At 37.1% G+C, this 17,500-nt stretch overlaps 1 protein-coding gene across 1 annotated transcript in view; it reads right to left on the bottom strand.

Annotated features, from left to right (window-relative positions):
• Positions 1 to 17,500, bottom strand: part of LOC136847165 (platelet glycoprotein V-like) — a 440,086-nt gene that overhangs the window by 233,248 nt on the left and 189,338 nt on the right. Inside the window, exon 2 of the mRNA XM_067118571.1 lies at positions 3,946 to 4,144. The gene's annotated coding sequence lies outside the window, so the exon portion shown is untranslated. The remainder of the gene's footprint in view (positions 1 to 3,945; positions 4,145 to 17,500) is intronic.

Here is a 17,500-nt window from a genome sequence, read left to right as displayed (position 1 = left end):
ATGCTATACCGGGCAGAGAATATTAAACACATATTTTAAGTATTAATTAAATACGGTGTACAGAGAGGCGATGGTAAATCATTTTTAGGAAGTTCTGGATAATCATCCTAATAAATCCGCGCTTTTCTTGTCTGAACACTTTTTCTTTTATAACCTGCCTGAATCTGTTGTACCACTAATAAATTTTCGACCGACACGGACCAGACCTCAACAAAGTTTACCTGAAAAGGAAGAGATTAAGAGCAATATTTCTTTGGTAAAATAAACAAGTAAAAAATGTGCCGAAGTTTCTACAGCGCAGTAGAGTTTTCTGTGCATCGTATAATCAAGCCCATCGAAAATAGATCTATCTTTAGGTGGTCTCGATATAATGCTGTATGAGTCGCGGCCCATGAAATTCTAACCACGGCCCGGTGGTGGCCTGTCCTATATCGTTGCCAGAAGCGCGATTACGGATAACTTTACCCCTAAATAAAATAAAAACCACCAAGGCTAGAGGGCTGCAATTTGGTATGTTTGGTGATTCGAGGATGGATGAACAGTATACCAATTTGCAGCCCTCTAGCCTCAGTAGTTTTTATGATCTGAGGGCGAACAGAAAAAGTGCAGAGAGAATAAAGTGCGGACAGACAGACAAAGTCGGCACAATATTTTTCTTTTACAGAAAACTAAAAATCGGTAAGATAACGTATATTTATTACACGCTAAAGCTAACTTATATGTCATAACTAAGCTTTAAAGAAGTTGAATCACATTTCTCAAAAATGCAAATAAAGTAGAAAAGAGAGATTAAAAACGAGTTGATAAAATCGCCTTCGATATAGGTAACCGCACGGTTACGCAGTTATCACCGAATTCTCGTGAAGGAAACTGTGGGGAACGCAGGAGAGATCAGAGAGAGAGCTCTCGAGGAGGAAGACCTCTCGGTTGCTAATTGCGTGGATTGCCTGGAAGTCTCCAAAGTTCATCAAACTTTGGTCTTCCTGTTTCGTTCGGAACTGTTAATGATTACGAGGACGCAATTACCAAGTCATTAATAAACGGCAACAAAGCCGCCATTTCAGCTTAACGTGACATTTCATAATTTTCGTATTCGACTCATGTGCCTCCAGTGAGATGGTGCTCCGTCTGATTCGTTCGCTTTGTTCTGCTTCTCCATTTATTTGAGGCTTTTTTCGATTTCTCAGGCGACGATACGGAGAAACTTCTCGCCTTTTGTTAGTCTAAGAAGAAAACTAGGAAAAGAAAAATTAAAGAAGTGGTGTGTGGAGAGTTGCAAAGGACGCCTATTAATATACCGTATGCAGGCGTGTTTTGCAACTCTTCACTTCACACTTTCAATAAATTTTTGATCCATCAGCGTTTGTTTTCCGTCTTTCGTGAACATAATTTCAGTCATCTACGAGTTTCTTTCCTTCACGGGTGCTCTGAATGGTACAAGCCATGTTTATAAAAAATGTCTTTATACCTCCAGACGCTCGGATGCATCGGCTATATGTTACTGATATACTAGAGTAAAAAAAAAATCTGTAAAGTAAGCCTTCAACTTACCAAACAATCATATTATGTAATTTCCTAAATAAGTTAATTGCCCTAAGCTATTTAAAAAAAATATGCTCCCTAAATAAGCAATTTGTTTATGGTGGGTGTCAAATTACCGGGTGTTAACGAAACCGGATTTCAGTTTACCGGGAGTGAAATTGCCGGGACCCAAGTTCTGGGAGTCAGAATACCTAGAACCTATATATATATATATATGTGTGTGTGTGTGAAAATAAATATATATAATATATATATATACATATATATATATATATATATATATATATATATATATATATATATATATATATATATACGTCAGCGTATGCGTTTGTGCAAGTTTCAAGGTAATTGTTAACCGCACCATGAGTGTATACATGGTTCATTACTCACGCAAACACACAACCCGTATTAGTCACAGCGGATGAAACAATAGGCGCGTCCCTCCTCCCCCAAAAATATACTAAAAACGCAGAGTTGCCACTCGGAATCGAAGCAGGGTGTAAATATCCACTCCACAGGCAAACACAAAAGAAAATGACGAAGCGGAGTAACAGATGAAATAAATAAAATTGAAAGCAAAGGTTCAAATCAATGCGGGGTGCGAACCATCCCACAAAGGCTCGCTCGTTACCCCGACGTATAATTAATACCGCGTTGCCCAGAGAGAGAGAGAGAGAGAGAGAGAGAGAGAGAGAGAGAGAGAGAGAGAGAGAGCGAATTTAGAGTAAGTTGAGCAAAAGGAGAAACAGAGAATGACGCTTGGGATTACTGTCGTTTTGTTTCGCTTTTGTGAAATTGTAATGACATGTTCATTATTTTCATGAAAAATGGAATTGTCAGCTCTTGAAAAGAAACTAACACATAAATAAATAAGTAAATAAATAAACAGATAAATAAATGCCCCAGAGGGAAGTTTACTGAGGCCAAAAAAAAAAAAAAAAAATCGTTGTAGTTAACGAGTGTCGAGGAAACAGGAACATAAAAAAGATAAGACGGAAAAAGATACGTCATATCAGCGATTCGCAGTTAATGCAACGTAATTATGAAGAGTTCCTTGATGATATACTATATTTGATAAACAATTAGCTAAATGTCAGAGGATAAATGCAAAATTTTTTTATTATTTTTTTCCCGCTCTATTATCTCTTTGTTGCATGTGGACTTTTTATTGTGTAGAAGTTTGCTATGAATAATAGCGCTGATGATACTGTAATGACACTGTTATTATAATTGCAGTTGTTGTAGTGATGCAGTGTAATTAAACAGCTTCAGGTTACATTCATGATATTTTTGTGTGAATTTTGTAGTTGTGGTTTATAAACTAGAATTCTCTTGAAGTTTGGCGGTTCAGCCCGTTATTGAGAATTCCGCCCTACAGCTTCATTGATGTCCTTACATTTTAAGTCGGCCTTGGAAACCCCTTTCTGTTCTATTCCTCCTTTCTACATAATACTGACAGTAAGTATATTTCGTTTTCATAGGTATATAATAGTGGTTCTCAACTTGGGGGGTGGCCCCCCTAGGGGGACGTCAGCAATTTCCAGGGTTGGGGGGACGCAAGCCATAGGAAAAAATTGAATATTTTCTAATTATATTCATTACTCTCTTAACAAGAGTGAGGAACTAATATTCAGAAGTTTATGAAAAAGTGCAAAAGTTTCATAACCTTATACCATTAGTTTCCTTACGTCTGCTACTCTAGTTAGACTCGTTGGGCTTAAGAATAAAAACACCCCTTCTCTTTCTGTTTCTCTTTCTCCTTATTTTTCATTTTCCTTTAAATCTGGGTGGGAATTTTACTCATAGATGCAAGGGGGGCGGAATGGGGGGAAGGACTAACTCTTTAGAGGGGGCGTGGTTATGAAAAGGTTAAGAACCACTGGTATATACAGTTGTCTGCATGTTTGCACGGCTAACAGACTCACATTTTGCGTGCACTGTGAGACCTCTAAACGTCTGCACGCACGGACACAAACACCTCGCACGCACCATCTAGTCTGGGCACGTTTGCCAGCGGGCACACAGACGCAGAGACAGTCACAAACACTGAATGTATGCTCTATGCAGTTTCTACATGCTTGCAAACGTGTACGCAAACAAACGAATTGCATATGTGCATCATATAGTCTTTAAATACGTTCAACCGCAATGTATTTATTATCTAATCTGACTCTATGCCCCCACTAATACACATCAAGACGCACTCAGAATATATCTAGTCTACGTCCTTGCATACACGTGCACATACGCACACTAATACATACACACACACACACACACACACCAACACCACCAGATTGAGAGAATGCGAAGGCCGCCTTCCCATGATCTGCTTGTATGCAGGTAGATGATGAAGAGGATAACAACACAACAAGAACAACAACATTGACCTGAGTTTACCTCGCTTGGCGCGGTGATCCGAGAGTCCTTCGGGGGGACTGCCTGCCTGCCTGCCTGCCTTTCTCTCTGCCTGCCTTTCTCTCCTTAAAGCTTCGGCTTCAGTTGTTCGCGCTTGCAGCGGCCTCGATGCATTGAAGCAGGCGAGGTTGTTCGTCGGGCCTTGTTACGAAATGCTTGGCATGTCTGTCATGCCCGGCGTCTGTGGGAGGACAACGGGCCAGAAGTTAAAGCGGCGGCTCTGGTTAGGTTGGTTAGTGATGTTGATAAGCAATCGGTCATTTTGATCTCGATTTTGGTGGTTATAATTACGGGGTATATAATAGCGGGTACTGTACGGAGCTATTAATATTTGATGGAAATGTTTTAAGGATCGGCTAGGAAAGTTGTAATTGCTGGATAGTGGAGTTAGACTTAATGCATTAAAGCGTCAGAATTATTAGAAAGAGCGCTAATTGGGTAGGAGAGGTATTGTTATTGGTTATTGTTATAATTACTGGAGTTGTAATAAATGGATTTAAGCTGTGATTATTCCATGGAAGAGTTATAACATAACTGTTGGGGAGAAAATATGTTTGCTAAATGGAACTTTATGATATTTGGACTGGATTTATAATTGTAGCTGAAGTGTTATCATTATCAGAAAGGGATAGGCACATTGTTTAGAAGTGTTATCATTACCAGAAAGGGAAGGCAGGCATATTGCTTAGAAGTGTTATCGTTACCAGAAAGGGAAGGTAGGCATATTATTTAGAAGTGTAATCATTACCAGAAGAGGAAGATATATAATTATTCTGTAAAGTATTTTAAAGTTAAACTATTTTTAGTTATTTTACAGAATTGAAATTAATTACGTAAAATGAATAATGTCCACAAGTAGGCTGTTTTTGGGTGAGAGTTTATTGTTGTAACAATAAATTTCCCAATGTCAGCATTCATTATTTATGAAAATGATCTTTCATTTATTGTTATTTCTCGCTTCGGCACAATATGTGAGTATTTCATAACAGTTCATGACTAATATTACAACGGATATTTTTGTCCACAATTATCAGCGCATAATAATGATCAACTTTAGAGTGTATATATATTTTTTCCACACTCACTCGAGGCTTCGGCTGAAACCCAAGGATTCTAGAGACGAATATTGTCATGTGCAGTAACCAGTAATCGTAGGATTGCGGCATTCGTTGACTACGCGTTTCTCTTTAATAGCAAGTTTTAAATATTTACTCACTGCTTCAGTATTCTGGGCCTTTTTCCCCAGACGTCGATGGTCATAGTTATTGCGGCGGCTTCGTACAGAAACCAATCAATTATTCTTAGTCTTTTGTTCTTCTGTCCTACAAGTAGAGGTTTGTCGATTTTTTCCATATTAGGACGCACTGTCACCCCCCAAACTCACCCACCCACCCACACACACACACACACACACACACACACACACACACACACACACACACTTTAATTTTTTTCCTTTGACTGATCCCGTAGGGGGTTAGTTCCGTCAGTGCGCCTCGCGTAGTGCACTGTAGGCATTACTAAAGATAGTTTGCAGCTTCCCTTCGGTCCTTAGTTGCACCGACTTTTTAGCCGTTTGTTTTCCTGCCATTCCCGCTTAGTTTCATCTATCTTGCTACCGAACCACCCAAACGACCGAGATTTTAAGTACTGATTAGCTGATAATGCTCCAGAGCTTGGCTTAAAAGCCAAATTTTCATAAATCAAGTCCCTTGAATGAGGTGGACGGAGGGGGGGGGGATCTTTCCTAGATAGGGACCCCCCAAGGGTTTCTACCCGGTATATATCCACCTTTGCGGCGTGTTTAGCACAAGCCCGTTGGGGAAGACCGTAAAAACATAAACAAAAGACTGTAAATATCATAAAGATAATGACCCCCAAGAAATATTAGTCCTAGATAATGGCCCCCGAACTTTGCTGGGCGGTCACTATCTAGGAAAGATCCACATTGGCTTTAGATTTTCAGTGCTATCGGCGTATGAGTTACAGAATTGTAGAATAAGAGTGTTTAATAAAAGTTCTGGTAACATTGGGCGCTTTTATCCTTATCGGTTCGAGAAAAATGTATTGAATAAGCGATGCGTTAAAATACTGATGAAACGCTCAACTTCTTGCCGCATGGCATTATCCGGTCCCCGAATCACTTTGCATTATGTGTAGCTATAAATTCCCACCTTTGTTCCTTGCTGGATTAAGGTACGTGTTAAGGAGGCTAAGACATGTCCGAATTATGCCTTATCTCTTAGATTGTTAAATTATTCAGTACGTTAGTAAAAACGATTTGGTTAAAAATTGTTAATCTAACTGAGAATGAGAAAATTATATGGCCTCCTGTTTGGAGAAAACATTTATTAATTGTTGACAGATGAAAAAAATTACACCACTTCATCGCACGTTTCATTGATTCGTTATTTTTTGAAGTTTTCATCAGCGAATAGGAATAGTGACATCTCAAATTTTTTTAAATGTCGTCTACGTCAAAATGCTTTATTCAGTTGGCTGGTAGAATCCAATCTCTTAAAAATTTAAGCCAAGAATCTCAGCCAAGATGAGATAAAGATGTCTAATGATTCTTGTCTTTAAATAGAAAAAGTCTCTTGGATATTTAAAGATCCTGGAATCATTCTCCAGTTTGTTCTTCAGTTCCATGCAAAGATATCTTTATCTCATCTTGCCTGAGATTCTCATTCTCAGTTAGATTAACAATTTTTAACCAAATCGTTTTTACTTGCGTACTGAATAAGTTCACAAGCTATGAGATAAGGAGTAATTCGGAGATGTCGTAGCCTCCTTAACACGTACCTTAATCCATCAAGGAACGAACAAAGGTGGGAATTTATAGCTACACATATGCAAGGTGATTCGGGGACCGGATAATGCCATACAGTAAGAAGTTGAGAGTTCAATCAGTATTTTAACACATCGCTTATTTAATACACTTTCTCGAACCGATTTGGATAAAAGCGGCCAATGCTACCAGAACTTTTATTAAACATCATTTTTCTATAATTCTGTAACTCATACGCCGATAGCACTGAAAACCTAAGCCCCCTGTCTCAGGCAATTTCGTTGAGAAATGCACCCAGGATGTGACTAGCAATGACGCAAGCTAAAATCGACCATTTCTGAAACACCGACTTCCTCCGGTTTTGATGCAATGCTGACAGTAATCCACATTTTGCAATAAAGGAAGTTGACGCTGTCTTCTTGTTATCGACACTGCGAGAAAGGTAGGATTAACATTAACATGTTTCTTTACTCGTTAAAATAGGCAACCTTAAATATTTTATGACCATTTTTTTTTTATTCTTCATCTAAAATATTCTCGGTTCCCAATGTGGAAGAAGGCAAATATGAAACTGTTCTCATCGAGTTAAGAAGAATTTCTTTGAATTATTTCCATCGGAAGCTCCGTTTTAACGTTAACCCTGTAATCGATACTTGGACGAGAATAGCCGATACTTGACCACGCCCATGTGCAAACGAGTGCTACGCGTTTTTAGAACTTGATTTCAGCCCTGCGAATGTTTGAAGTTTCTTTAATAAAAAGCTGGCGAATGAGAATGTATATAGTGCACTTCTCTAAAGGCAGTGTTGATGGTGATTGGTTCTTCTAAGTGATTTACCTCGCCAAATTGACTTCTAGCAATTTACTCCGTATGGAAAAAAGACTGGAGCTCCAAAAGGTGGAATTATTTAAAGGAACGTGTATCACGAACAGATAGATGCGTGCCACGAACGACGGAAGCTTTTCGGACAGCGGAAACAAGAGAAAGACAAACAGGGGAAATCATGCAAATGTGCGCCCGGACACATGGCTGCAACGACAGATTTAAATACCAAAGTAAAATACACCCACACACACACACACACACACACACACACACACAAAGCTGTTAAGTTATGAAATACGCGAAATCCCTGCACGGGCGATAACGCATTTGCAAGTCTCTCTCGCAAACACGAAGCCGGGAGGGAGAGAGAGAGAGAGAGAGAGAGAGAGAGAGAGAGAGAGAGAGAGAGATATGCGCGAGACCACTTCGGAAATCTAAAAAAAAAAAAAAGTTAAAAGTTTAATCGTTTATTTAGAGGGACGTTTTTGGAAAGCACTGCCTGTATAAATGATCAACGCGTCTGACATTTGCGTAGAGCCAAAGCAGAGTCTTGCATGGCGTCAATTATTCAAGGATCACCTTCAAGCGAGGTGTATTTGGTATTTAACCGTCTTTTTTATGGGGTTCGAATCCACTGCCTTTCGTAACGTTGTCTTGATGGCGTTATTGTTAGAAGCTGAATCAACGTATTTACTCGGTATAACGTAAACTCAGTTGACGACGTGTCTTAAATTGTACAAATCACTCGTCGGGCTGTTTATGAAATGGAGCAGCTCTGTTGAGACCATTCATTACCATTCCGGGCTTTGACGCCGGGACCGACGTAAAGGACAGCGCGATATTTTGATTGCGCTACTGATCTAGAAATGAATAAATGAGCAGGTAAACGAACAGGAACTTAGAAATAGAGAGGATAAAAGTGTGCTTACATGGAAATAAAGAGGGGTAAAATAGTGTCATTTAAAAACAAACAGAAGCAGAAATGAAGCGGGTAAAACAGTGTGATTTAAAAACAAAAAGAAACATAGAAATAAAAAGGGCAAAAAAGTATGATTTAAAAACCAACAGAAACACAGAATAAAGAGGGTAAAAAAGTAGGCTTTAAAAACTTAAAGTAGGCTTTAAAAACAAACAGAAACAGAAGATAAAACAGTGTGATTTAAAGACCAACAGAAACAGAATACGGAGGCTAAAACAGTGTGATTTAAAATCAAACAGGAGCATAGAAATAAAGAGGGTAAAAAAGTGTGATTTAAACACAAACAGGAACATGGAAATAAAGAGGGTAAAAAGGAGTGATTTAAAAACAAACAGAAACACAGAATAAAGAGGGTAAAATTGTGTAATTTAAAATGACATTGACTGCGGTACAAAATCCTTGCCAACAACTTTGTAGATAACTCAAAGAACAACTTAATAAAATAGGTAAAATCCAAGTGAGGACAGCAAAAGGAGAGAATATATAGTGCATAAATAAACTGACTGGAAGTTAAGACCCCTGACCTAAAAGAAGAAAAGAATTAAACTGACAAGCTCACAAAATAATCAGATTAAAACAGTGAAAATAAGAACGGCGGAAAAAATGCAGAGAGTAAGACACTGTAGGCAGGAAGACGACAAGTAAGTACAGAGACCGCAAGAAAAAAAATGAATAACGATCAAAATTAAAACAAATCCGAAGTGAAAACGAGAACAAAAAATGATTCAAGAAATTAAAAAAAAAGTATAATGACAAAGTAAAAAAAAAAAAAAAAGAGGTTGGAAAAAATAGGGAGAGCAAAGCATATTGTAGGCAGGAAGGCGACAAATAAGTAGGGCTACAGAGACCGCAAGAAAAAAAAAAAAACAATAAACAATCGAAATGAAAATAAGACCGTACTAAAAAAACAAGAAAAAATAGTTATTAAAGAAATCAAAAAGTATAATGACGAAATAAAAATAAAAAAGGGGGCTGGGTGGGACGGGAAGTAGAGAGAGGCGGAGAAATCAATATACGGCATGAATATCTCGGGCGTCAGGTGCAGCTTAACAAAATTCATATGCAAAGAGCACGATCCGCCAGTAAAAGCACGCTCGTATATCGCCAGTCACTCACATACGTGAAAAATGCACTCGGAATTGCAAACAAAAGGGCAGAGAGAGGGACGCTGGCAAATAACTCCGAATGCAGGCCAGGATTTATGCTTGCGCTTGCTTAATTTATATTATATTATATATATATATATATATATATATATATATATATATATATATATATATATATGTAAATTTATATATATATATATATATGTATATATATATATATATATATATATATATATATATATATATATATATATATATATATGTGTGTAAATTTTATATATATATATATATATATATATATATATATATATATATATATATATACATATTATATATATACGTATATATATTATATATATATATATATATATATATATATATATATATATATATATATATATATATATATAATTACCAAAAGCATTTTTCCTCTCAAGAGGGTGGCGCCAGAAAATGTCTACGAAAGAAGGTGAAGGAGTACCCATTCACAGCTTCATGACTAATGGGCACCAGGTCGGGATTGAGCTATGGATCTTACAAATGCTGATTCATTGCAATACTGCTGTTGTCCCCCCTCTCTCTCTCTCTCTCTCTCTCTCTCTCTCTCTCTCTCTCTCTCTCTCTCTCTCTCTCTCTGTATGGGTGAATGAAATGAATAATAAAGATGTCTAGAAGAACAGAGAGCTTTTTGGGCAATCATTTTGTACTGTTTGGTCCACTGTCGTCTACCCACACAACGTGATCCTGCAAGTCTTTGGAAGTTTTCTGGGCAAATTTATGGCTTTGTAAACTTGCTACACATTACTTTGTCCACATTTTGAATTATAATGATAATTATTTTTTTCACTATTAACGTGAGCGAGAAAAACAGAAATGATGATTAGTAATATAAGTTCACGATGGTTACAAGGTGTTTAGTTTTAGGCCATTCATGAGTTTGTTGTGATTCTCTGAATTGGGTTGTGTGAAACTCTACAGGAGAGGCTACTACACTTTTTACCGATCTTAGTAATCGTGCATGCAACCATGTAGAATATAATGGTATATATGATAGCAATATTGAATAGAAGCACATGTCCAGTGGATATTTAATGCTGACAGATTCCGAGTCAATGAATAAAACCTGAAGTAAGGGAATTTCATCTTAAAAATCATTGCTATAGTAGAAGATACATAGGTAATGAAAAATTAATTTCATAAGCGTTGTAAAGCTCTTCGTTTGCGTGTATAAATTTACTTTAGCCAACTCCCTCCCATTTGCCCTGATAGTACTTACAAATAACGGAAAGTGCCTGAATATTAAAGGAGACTGCATGGAATCCTACAAGCTGTCGGTACTCACAGGCTAGGAGGTTAACAGATTTACACACTGCAGTAGCTGGAGATACGTCAGCCAGCACTGCGAAGTCTGCATATGACTTCTATTAACCAACAGCAGGTCTCAAGGCCGGATATTAGGAGAAGCTTCTGTTGCAAATGGGAGGAATTCACCGTCAAGATTGTTATTGACATAAGGACCATGGAAATAGAGTCCCCATTAAGCTTACGATGGAATAGAGAAGTTCCTTTGAAAAGGAATGTCTGACTGAAAAAGAAAATTATTTTGGATAAGACGTTAAGTATGCACCTCGCAATGAGTTTTTCTAAGGTTCTACTTCCCCCCCTCCCCATACCCTCATCAGGCTGTCATATTGATATGGGGGAGCAGTATCCCCTGCACAGAGAGAATGGCTAAGATGATCAATGTAACACATGAATTCATAATTTAGAAAGGAATTGCGGATCCGTTTAACCCAGTTATATTTGAATTATACCACCCCTGCCTCGTGAATATAGTTGTAGTGACCTCGTATTTCACAAAATGGACAGCAGAAGAACTGATTCGGAACACTTAAGTTTGATTCACGATTCATTGTCATCAACTGATTGATTTGACTTTATGAAATTTAGGGTGTCAAGTCAAGCTCTGGGACACTTTCGCCCATTCAGCGCTTAATAAATATCAAGAGCTCCAGAAAATAAGGGAGATGAAGTTCAAGGATCCAGTAGTTGGAGAAGTTGGACATCAAGATTAAAGAAAGGAAGCGGGAATGGAGGTTAAGTAAAAGGCTAAAAAGTGGGTGCAGATATTGGCCGAAGGGATGCTGCTAATACCCTTTAATAATGCCCAAGGTGAAGAATGTTATTGCCTACAGCGCACTGCGTGAGGTGCACTGACGGTACTACCCACCTAGGTGGTGTTGTCACCAGTAAGGCGACCTACACTTCCCCCTGACCATACACCAGTATGTTACAGGAATGATCAGCAATAGAGTCTCTCTGTCACCAGAATAGATCAGAAAAGCATATACATGGAAAATTGCAGAACTGTGATTGTTCTTTATATATATACTTTATATAATATATATATATATATATATATATATATATATATATGTGTGTGTGTGTGTGTGTGTGTGTGTGTGTGTGTGTGTATGTCTGTGTACGTGCGCGTATGTATGTATATAAAACGATATATATACAATGTTTTAACCATCCGAGTAGCTTGGAGTAAAATTTGATAAAAGTCGATGAATTGTTGAAAACAGTTCAGCTTGTCTTGAAAAGACTTCAAAGAAGTCTTTGATCATACCGACACTACAGCCATTGTACAAACGTTCCGAGTGAAAAAAAAATCACGGAAACGTTATTGAAACAATGTTTCTGTCATTTATACATTGAGATACAAATGGAGGCATGAATTTAGTGGAGCCGGTGCAACTACAAAGCTATAACAATAGGAAATAGCAATTAAAGAAGAACTTTGATAGAGCATAGAGCAAAGTTAAAAAAATCCTCTGTATGCAATACTTCCTGTTATCGTTGTTGAGCTGAATTTCTTAAGTATTTAGAAAAATCGATCAGTTATCGATAGGTATGACTAAAGAAAGACGGAGGAAGGTACAGAGTGCCACATTCCGGACGTAATGGGATCGTGAGGCCTATCCGACTGTCTCAGCCCTTAGATAGAATAAATATGGATGTGAATTTAAAAGGTAATGGATATCATTTTATAATTCTAGATTATCGTGAGAAAGAATCTATATACTGAGCTTCATACATCTGTCAGTTGAATCATGATGCATCAACTAGGTATTCACCCAGTGGTTAGTCGCGCGTGATCCTTGAAGTATCTAGTCACTTCAGAATTCTCAAATTGGTCAGAAATTATCGACCTTTTATACAGTAGCTGTTAATTTTGATGTAAGCTTAAGGTGTTGCTAATGGAAATTCTTCACATTATGTCACAGTGTCAGATAACCTTCAGCCATTTAGTTATATGTCAGAATGGAGTTAGCAGGAATGTATCTAAACCGGAGTCAGGGGAAATTTGCTGATGATTAAGAAGTCTCGATGGACCCTATTTACACAAATGGTAGAATGTAACAAAAACAAAAAGGCATAAAAAGTTTACTCATTTGAAAGGGGGTTGGGGTAGAATCCTGTTTTTCATAAATACTTAGATCGCTTTTTCAGTATTTTATATACCCACACGTAAAAAAAATTGTCTAGCTATATATTAGACAAAAATTGGCTGCAACACCTAATAATAAATACCAATGGAATTATACAGAATTGCCACCCTGGATTAGAGTTTACAACTAGACTTAGACACAGTGTTCCATAAAGTCTGTTCCTGGCTAACATTACGTAAATATAAAAAGTGACGCATTGTAATATGGAAATTATTTCCGGCGATATAGCTAATGTACAACGGCCAAGTAATTAATTTACTCCGTAACTCTCATACAGTTAAGCAATGCATGAGCTCTACTCATTAAAATGAGATGGCAGAATTATTTCCTATGTAGATTAATTACACTGCTTGGGGGAAGGCGGTGTTTCAAAAGCTTTTCCCACTATTCTTTGATGTTCAACTACATTACTGCTTTTCAAGTAACGACCACAGCAACAGCAAAATTATCGTTAATAACAACAAGCAAACTAAACGTTACCTTCAATGTAAAATAAAAAAAAACTCTTAATTATAATAGAGAAAAGTAGCAACATGATGGTACTTGATGTTAGTCCCAACGTCATGAAAAACAAGAGTGGTGAGAAATACAAATAAATTATTGAAAAATACAAATAAATTATTATAGCTTAAATAAACAATCGTATAAAAATACTACTAAATATGATAACGAATTGTACTGTAATGTTGGTGGTCCGACAACAGAATCCACACCAGCAACAATAATGAACAAAATCACAAATCATGATAATGTGTTGTAACAATTATAGTAAAAATGCCTGGGAATAAAATGGATCATAAATTCTTGCAATGCATTATTTTGGTGTTTAAAATATTTTTGCTTGTTTATGAATGAATTTTTTCGCATTCCTTAAAAAGAATTATTTTCAAAACAAAGGTAAATGTAGTGTGTATCTAGCACTCGGGTACTGCAATCCAGCAAATAATACTTGAAAAGTAAAACAGAATTTATTTGCTTGGGTTTTTATCAATTTTCATCCAGAAAAAAATGTTTTTACTTTTTGTCACATATCACATAAATACACGTATGTATGAATTTATGTATGTGTGTGTGTGTGTGTGTGTGTGTGTGTAAGAAGCAGTATCTGGTATGGGAGTGGATTTCACAAAACTTTGCTTAGCTATGTATATACATTTAAATAAAGTTGCATGCAGTATGAAAGATCATATAAAAAGCAGTAGCATGTAGTATGAATGAGTTTCAGAAGTAAAATCGCATTCCATTTGAAGAAGGCTCTAAAGTAAAACCACAGTAGACATGACAGTCATAGTATAAAAAAAAAATTGCCTTTCTAAAAGTGGCTATATGAAGAAGCCTGTCAGTTCATATAGCGCCCAGTATGAAGAACCTATGCGGAAAAAAAAAGAATGTTTTAGGATGGAAGAGCATATCCACGGAATTTTCATCATATCAGCTCATTTCTACATTAACTGCCTCGCAAAAGAAAGGAGTTTATCCATAGGCAATACCTTTCAGTAGGAAGAAGTGTATCCATATATTATACCTTTCTGTAAGAAGAAGTATATCCATAGGCAATACCTTTCAGTAGGAAGAAGTATATCCATATGCAATACCATTCTATAGGAAGAAGTATATCCGTAGGCAATACCTTTCAGTCGGAAGAAGTATATCCATATGTAATACCATTCTATAGGAAGAAGTATATCCATAGGCAATACCTTTCAGTAGGAAGAAGTATATCCATATGTAATACCATTCTATAGGAAGAAGTATATCCATAGGCAATACCTTTCAGTAGGAAGAAGTATATCCATATGTAATACCATTCTATAGGAAGAAGCATATCCATAGGCAATACCTTTCAGTAGGAAGAAGTATATCCATATGTAATATCATTCTGTAGGAAGAAGTGTATCCATAGGCAATACCTTTCAGTAGGAAGAAGTATATCCATATTATGTAATACCATTCTATAGGAAGAAGTATATCCATAGGCAATACCTTTCAGTAGGAAGAAGTATATCCATATTATGTAATGCCATTCGATAGGAAGAAGTATATCCATAGGCAATACCTTTCAGTAGGAAGAAGTATATCCATATTATGTAATGCCATTCGATAGGAAGAAGTATATCCATAGGCAATACCTTTCAGTAGGAAGAAGTATATCCATATGTAATACCATTCTGTAGGAAGAAGTATATCCATAGGCAATACCTTTCAGTAGGAAGAAGTATAACAATGTCTGGTGGTAGGAAGAAATGCATCCATAGGGAGTACTTTTCAGTGGAAAGTGTATCCATAGGCAATACCATTTAGAAGGAAGAAGTATATCCATATACCTTTCAGTAGGAAGAAGTATATCCATATATTATACCTTTCTGTAGGAAGAAGAATATCCATAGGCAATACATTTTAGTAGGAAGAAATATATCCATATACCTATCGGTAGGAAGAAGTATGTCCATATGTAATATCTTTCAGTAGGGAGAAGTATATCCATAGGCAATATCTTTCATTAGGAAGTATATCCGTAGGCAATACCTTTCAGTAAGAAGTATATCCATAGGCAATACCTTTCAATAAGAAGTATATCCATAGGCAATATCTTTCAGTAGGTAGAAGTATATACAGAGGGAGAATCGTTCAGTAGGAAGAAATATATCCAGAGGCAATACTTTCCATATAGGAAGTATATCAATAGGTAATACCTTTCAGTAGGAAGAAGTACATCCAGAGGTAATATCTTTCATTAGGAAGTATATCCGTAGACAATACCTTTCAGTAGGAAGCAGTATATAGAGAGGCAGAATCTTTCAGCAGGAGGAAGTATATCCAGAGGCAATACCTTCCATATAGGAAGTATATCCATAGGTAATAGCTTTCATTAGGAAGAAGTATATCCAGAGGCAATATCTTTCAGTAGAAGTATATCAATAGGCAATACCCTTCAGTAGGAAGGCTCTTATCCATAGGAGACGCCTTCCAGTAGAAAAGGACATCCATAGGCAATACTTAAGTAGTAAGGAGTATATCCATAGGATATGCCTTTAATTAGGAAGGAGAACATTCTTAGGAGACGCCTTTCCTTAGAAAAAAACATCTCTGTAGGCAATAACGTTTAGTAGGAAGGAGCATATCCACAGGAAACGTCTATCAGTAAAAAGAGTATACCCATAGGAACACCTTCCAGTAGGAAGGAGCATATTCACTAGAAGCGCCTTTGAGTTGGAAACAGCATATCCGTAGTCAAGCCCCGTAAGGGGGGCGGGGATTGCCGTCAGTGCAGCTCATGCGGTGCACTGTAGGCATTACTTAAGGTTCTTTGCATCGTCCGTTCGGCCCCTAGCTGCAACCTCTTTCGTTCCTTTTACTGAACCTCCTTTCATATTCTTTCTTCCATCATACTTTCCACCCTCTCCTAACAATCGATTCACAGTACAACTGCCAGGTTTTCCTTGTTACACCTTTCAAACCTTTTACTGTCAATTTCCGTTTCAGCGCCGAATGACCTCACAGGTCCCAGAGCTTGCCCTTTGGCCCAAATTCTATATTCAGTTCAGGCTATCCGTAGTCAATACCTTTTACTAGGGATTTGCATATCGATAAGAAATACTTCTCAGTAGGAAGACGCTTACCTAAAGGAAACGCCCCTCAGCAGTTATTATAGTATTATTGAAATGGTTTGACCAGACTACTGTAAGCTGATTATCATATCTCACAGGGCTAACCCGAAGGACTTGTATTTAATTGTATTGATTTTGTTTACATTTCGTTGACTGAATTAAAGTTTTCAAAAGTTTATAATTGGATTAATTACAAACGGTGAATTTTCTGACAAAATTTCGCTGATCGATTCATTTCCGAAACTTGATAGCTGCTGCTGATTATACTTTGGACACTCACACAACAAAAATGTGTAATTGCTGTCATTACTTTATAAGGAAAACATACTCATAGGAAACACCTTTGTGCATGAAAACTCTCGTGGACTGCAAATCTATCAGAGAACCGTCACAGCTCATTGCATTGTTTAAGGCCTTCACTGTATATTCATACTGATTGGATGGTGGGCCGCTGTCATATTAGACCTATTGATTATCTTGCAATCCGAACCATGTAACGTCAAAAGAGAATACGAAACAACTAGATTTAGATTGTATTGCTTTTAGTGAAGATTTCAGAGTTAGGTCAAGCCTGTGCGTGTACTTGGGATGTTTGCCTTCCAGATTTTCGTGAGGAATGATGATAATGGTGGTAACAGTAATGGAAGTGGAAGTAGCAGTGAAAATGATAATGCAGCGGAAAGAAAGAAAAAGTTAATGCTGATCAAAACAATAT

Source organism: Macrobrachium rosenbergii, chromosome 16 (genome assembly GCF_040412425.1).
Source record: "Macrobrachium rosenbergii isolate ZJJX-2024 chromosome 16, ASM4041242v1, whole genome shotgun sequence".
Lineage (NCBI taxonomy): Eukaryota > Metazoa > Arthropoda > Malacostraca > Decapoda > Palaemonidae > Macrobrachium > Macrobrachium rosenbergii.
The sequence above is the reverse complement of the archived record's forward strand: the minus strand, read 5'-3'. Positions and strand labels throughout refer to the sequence as shown.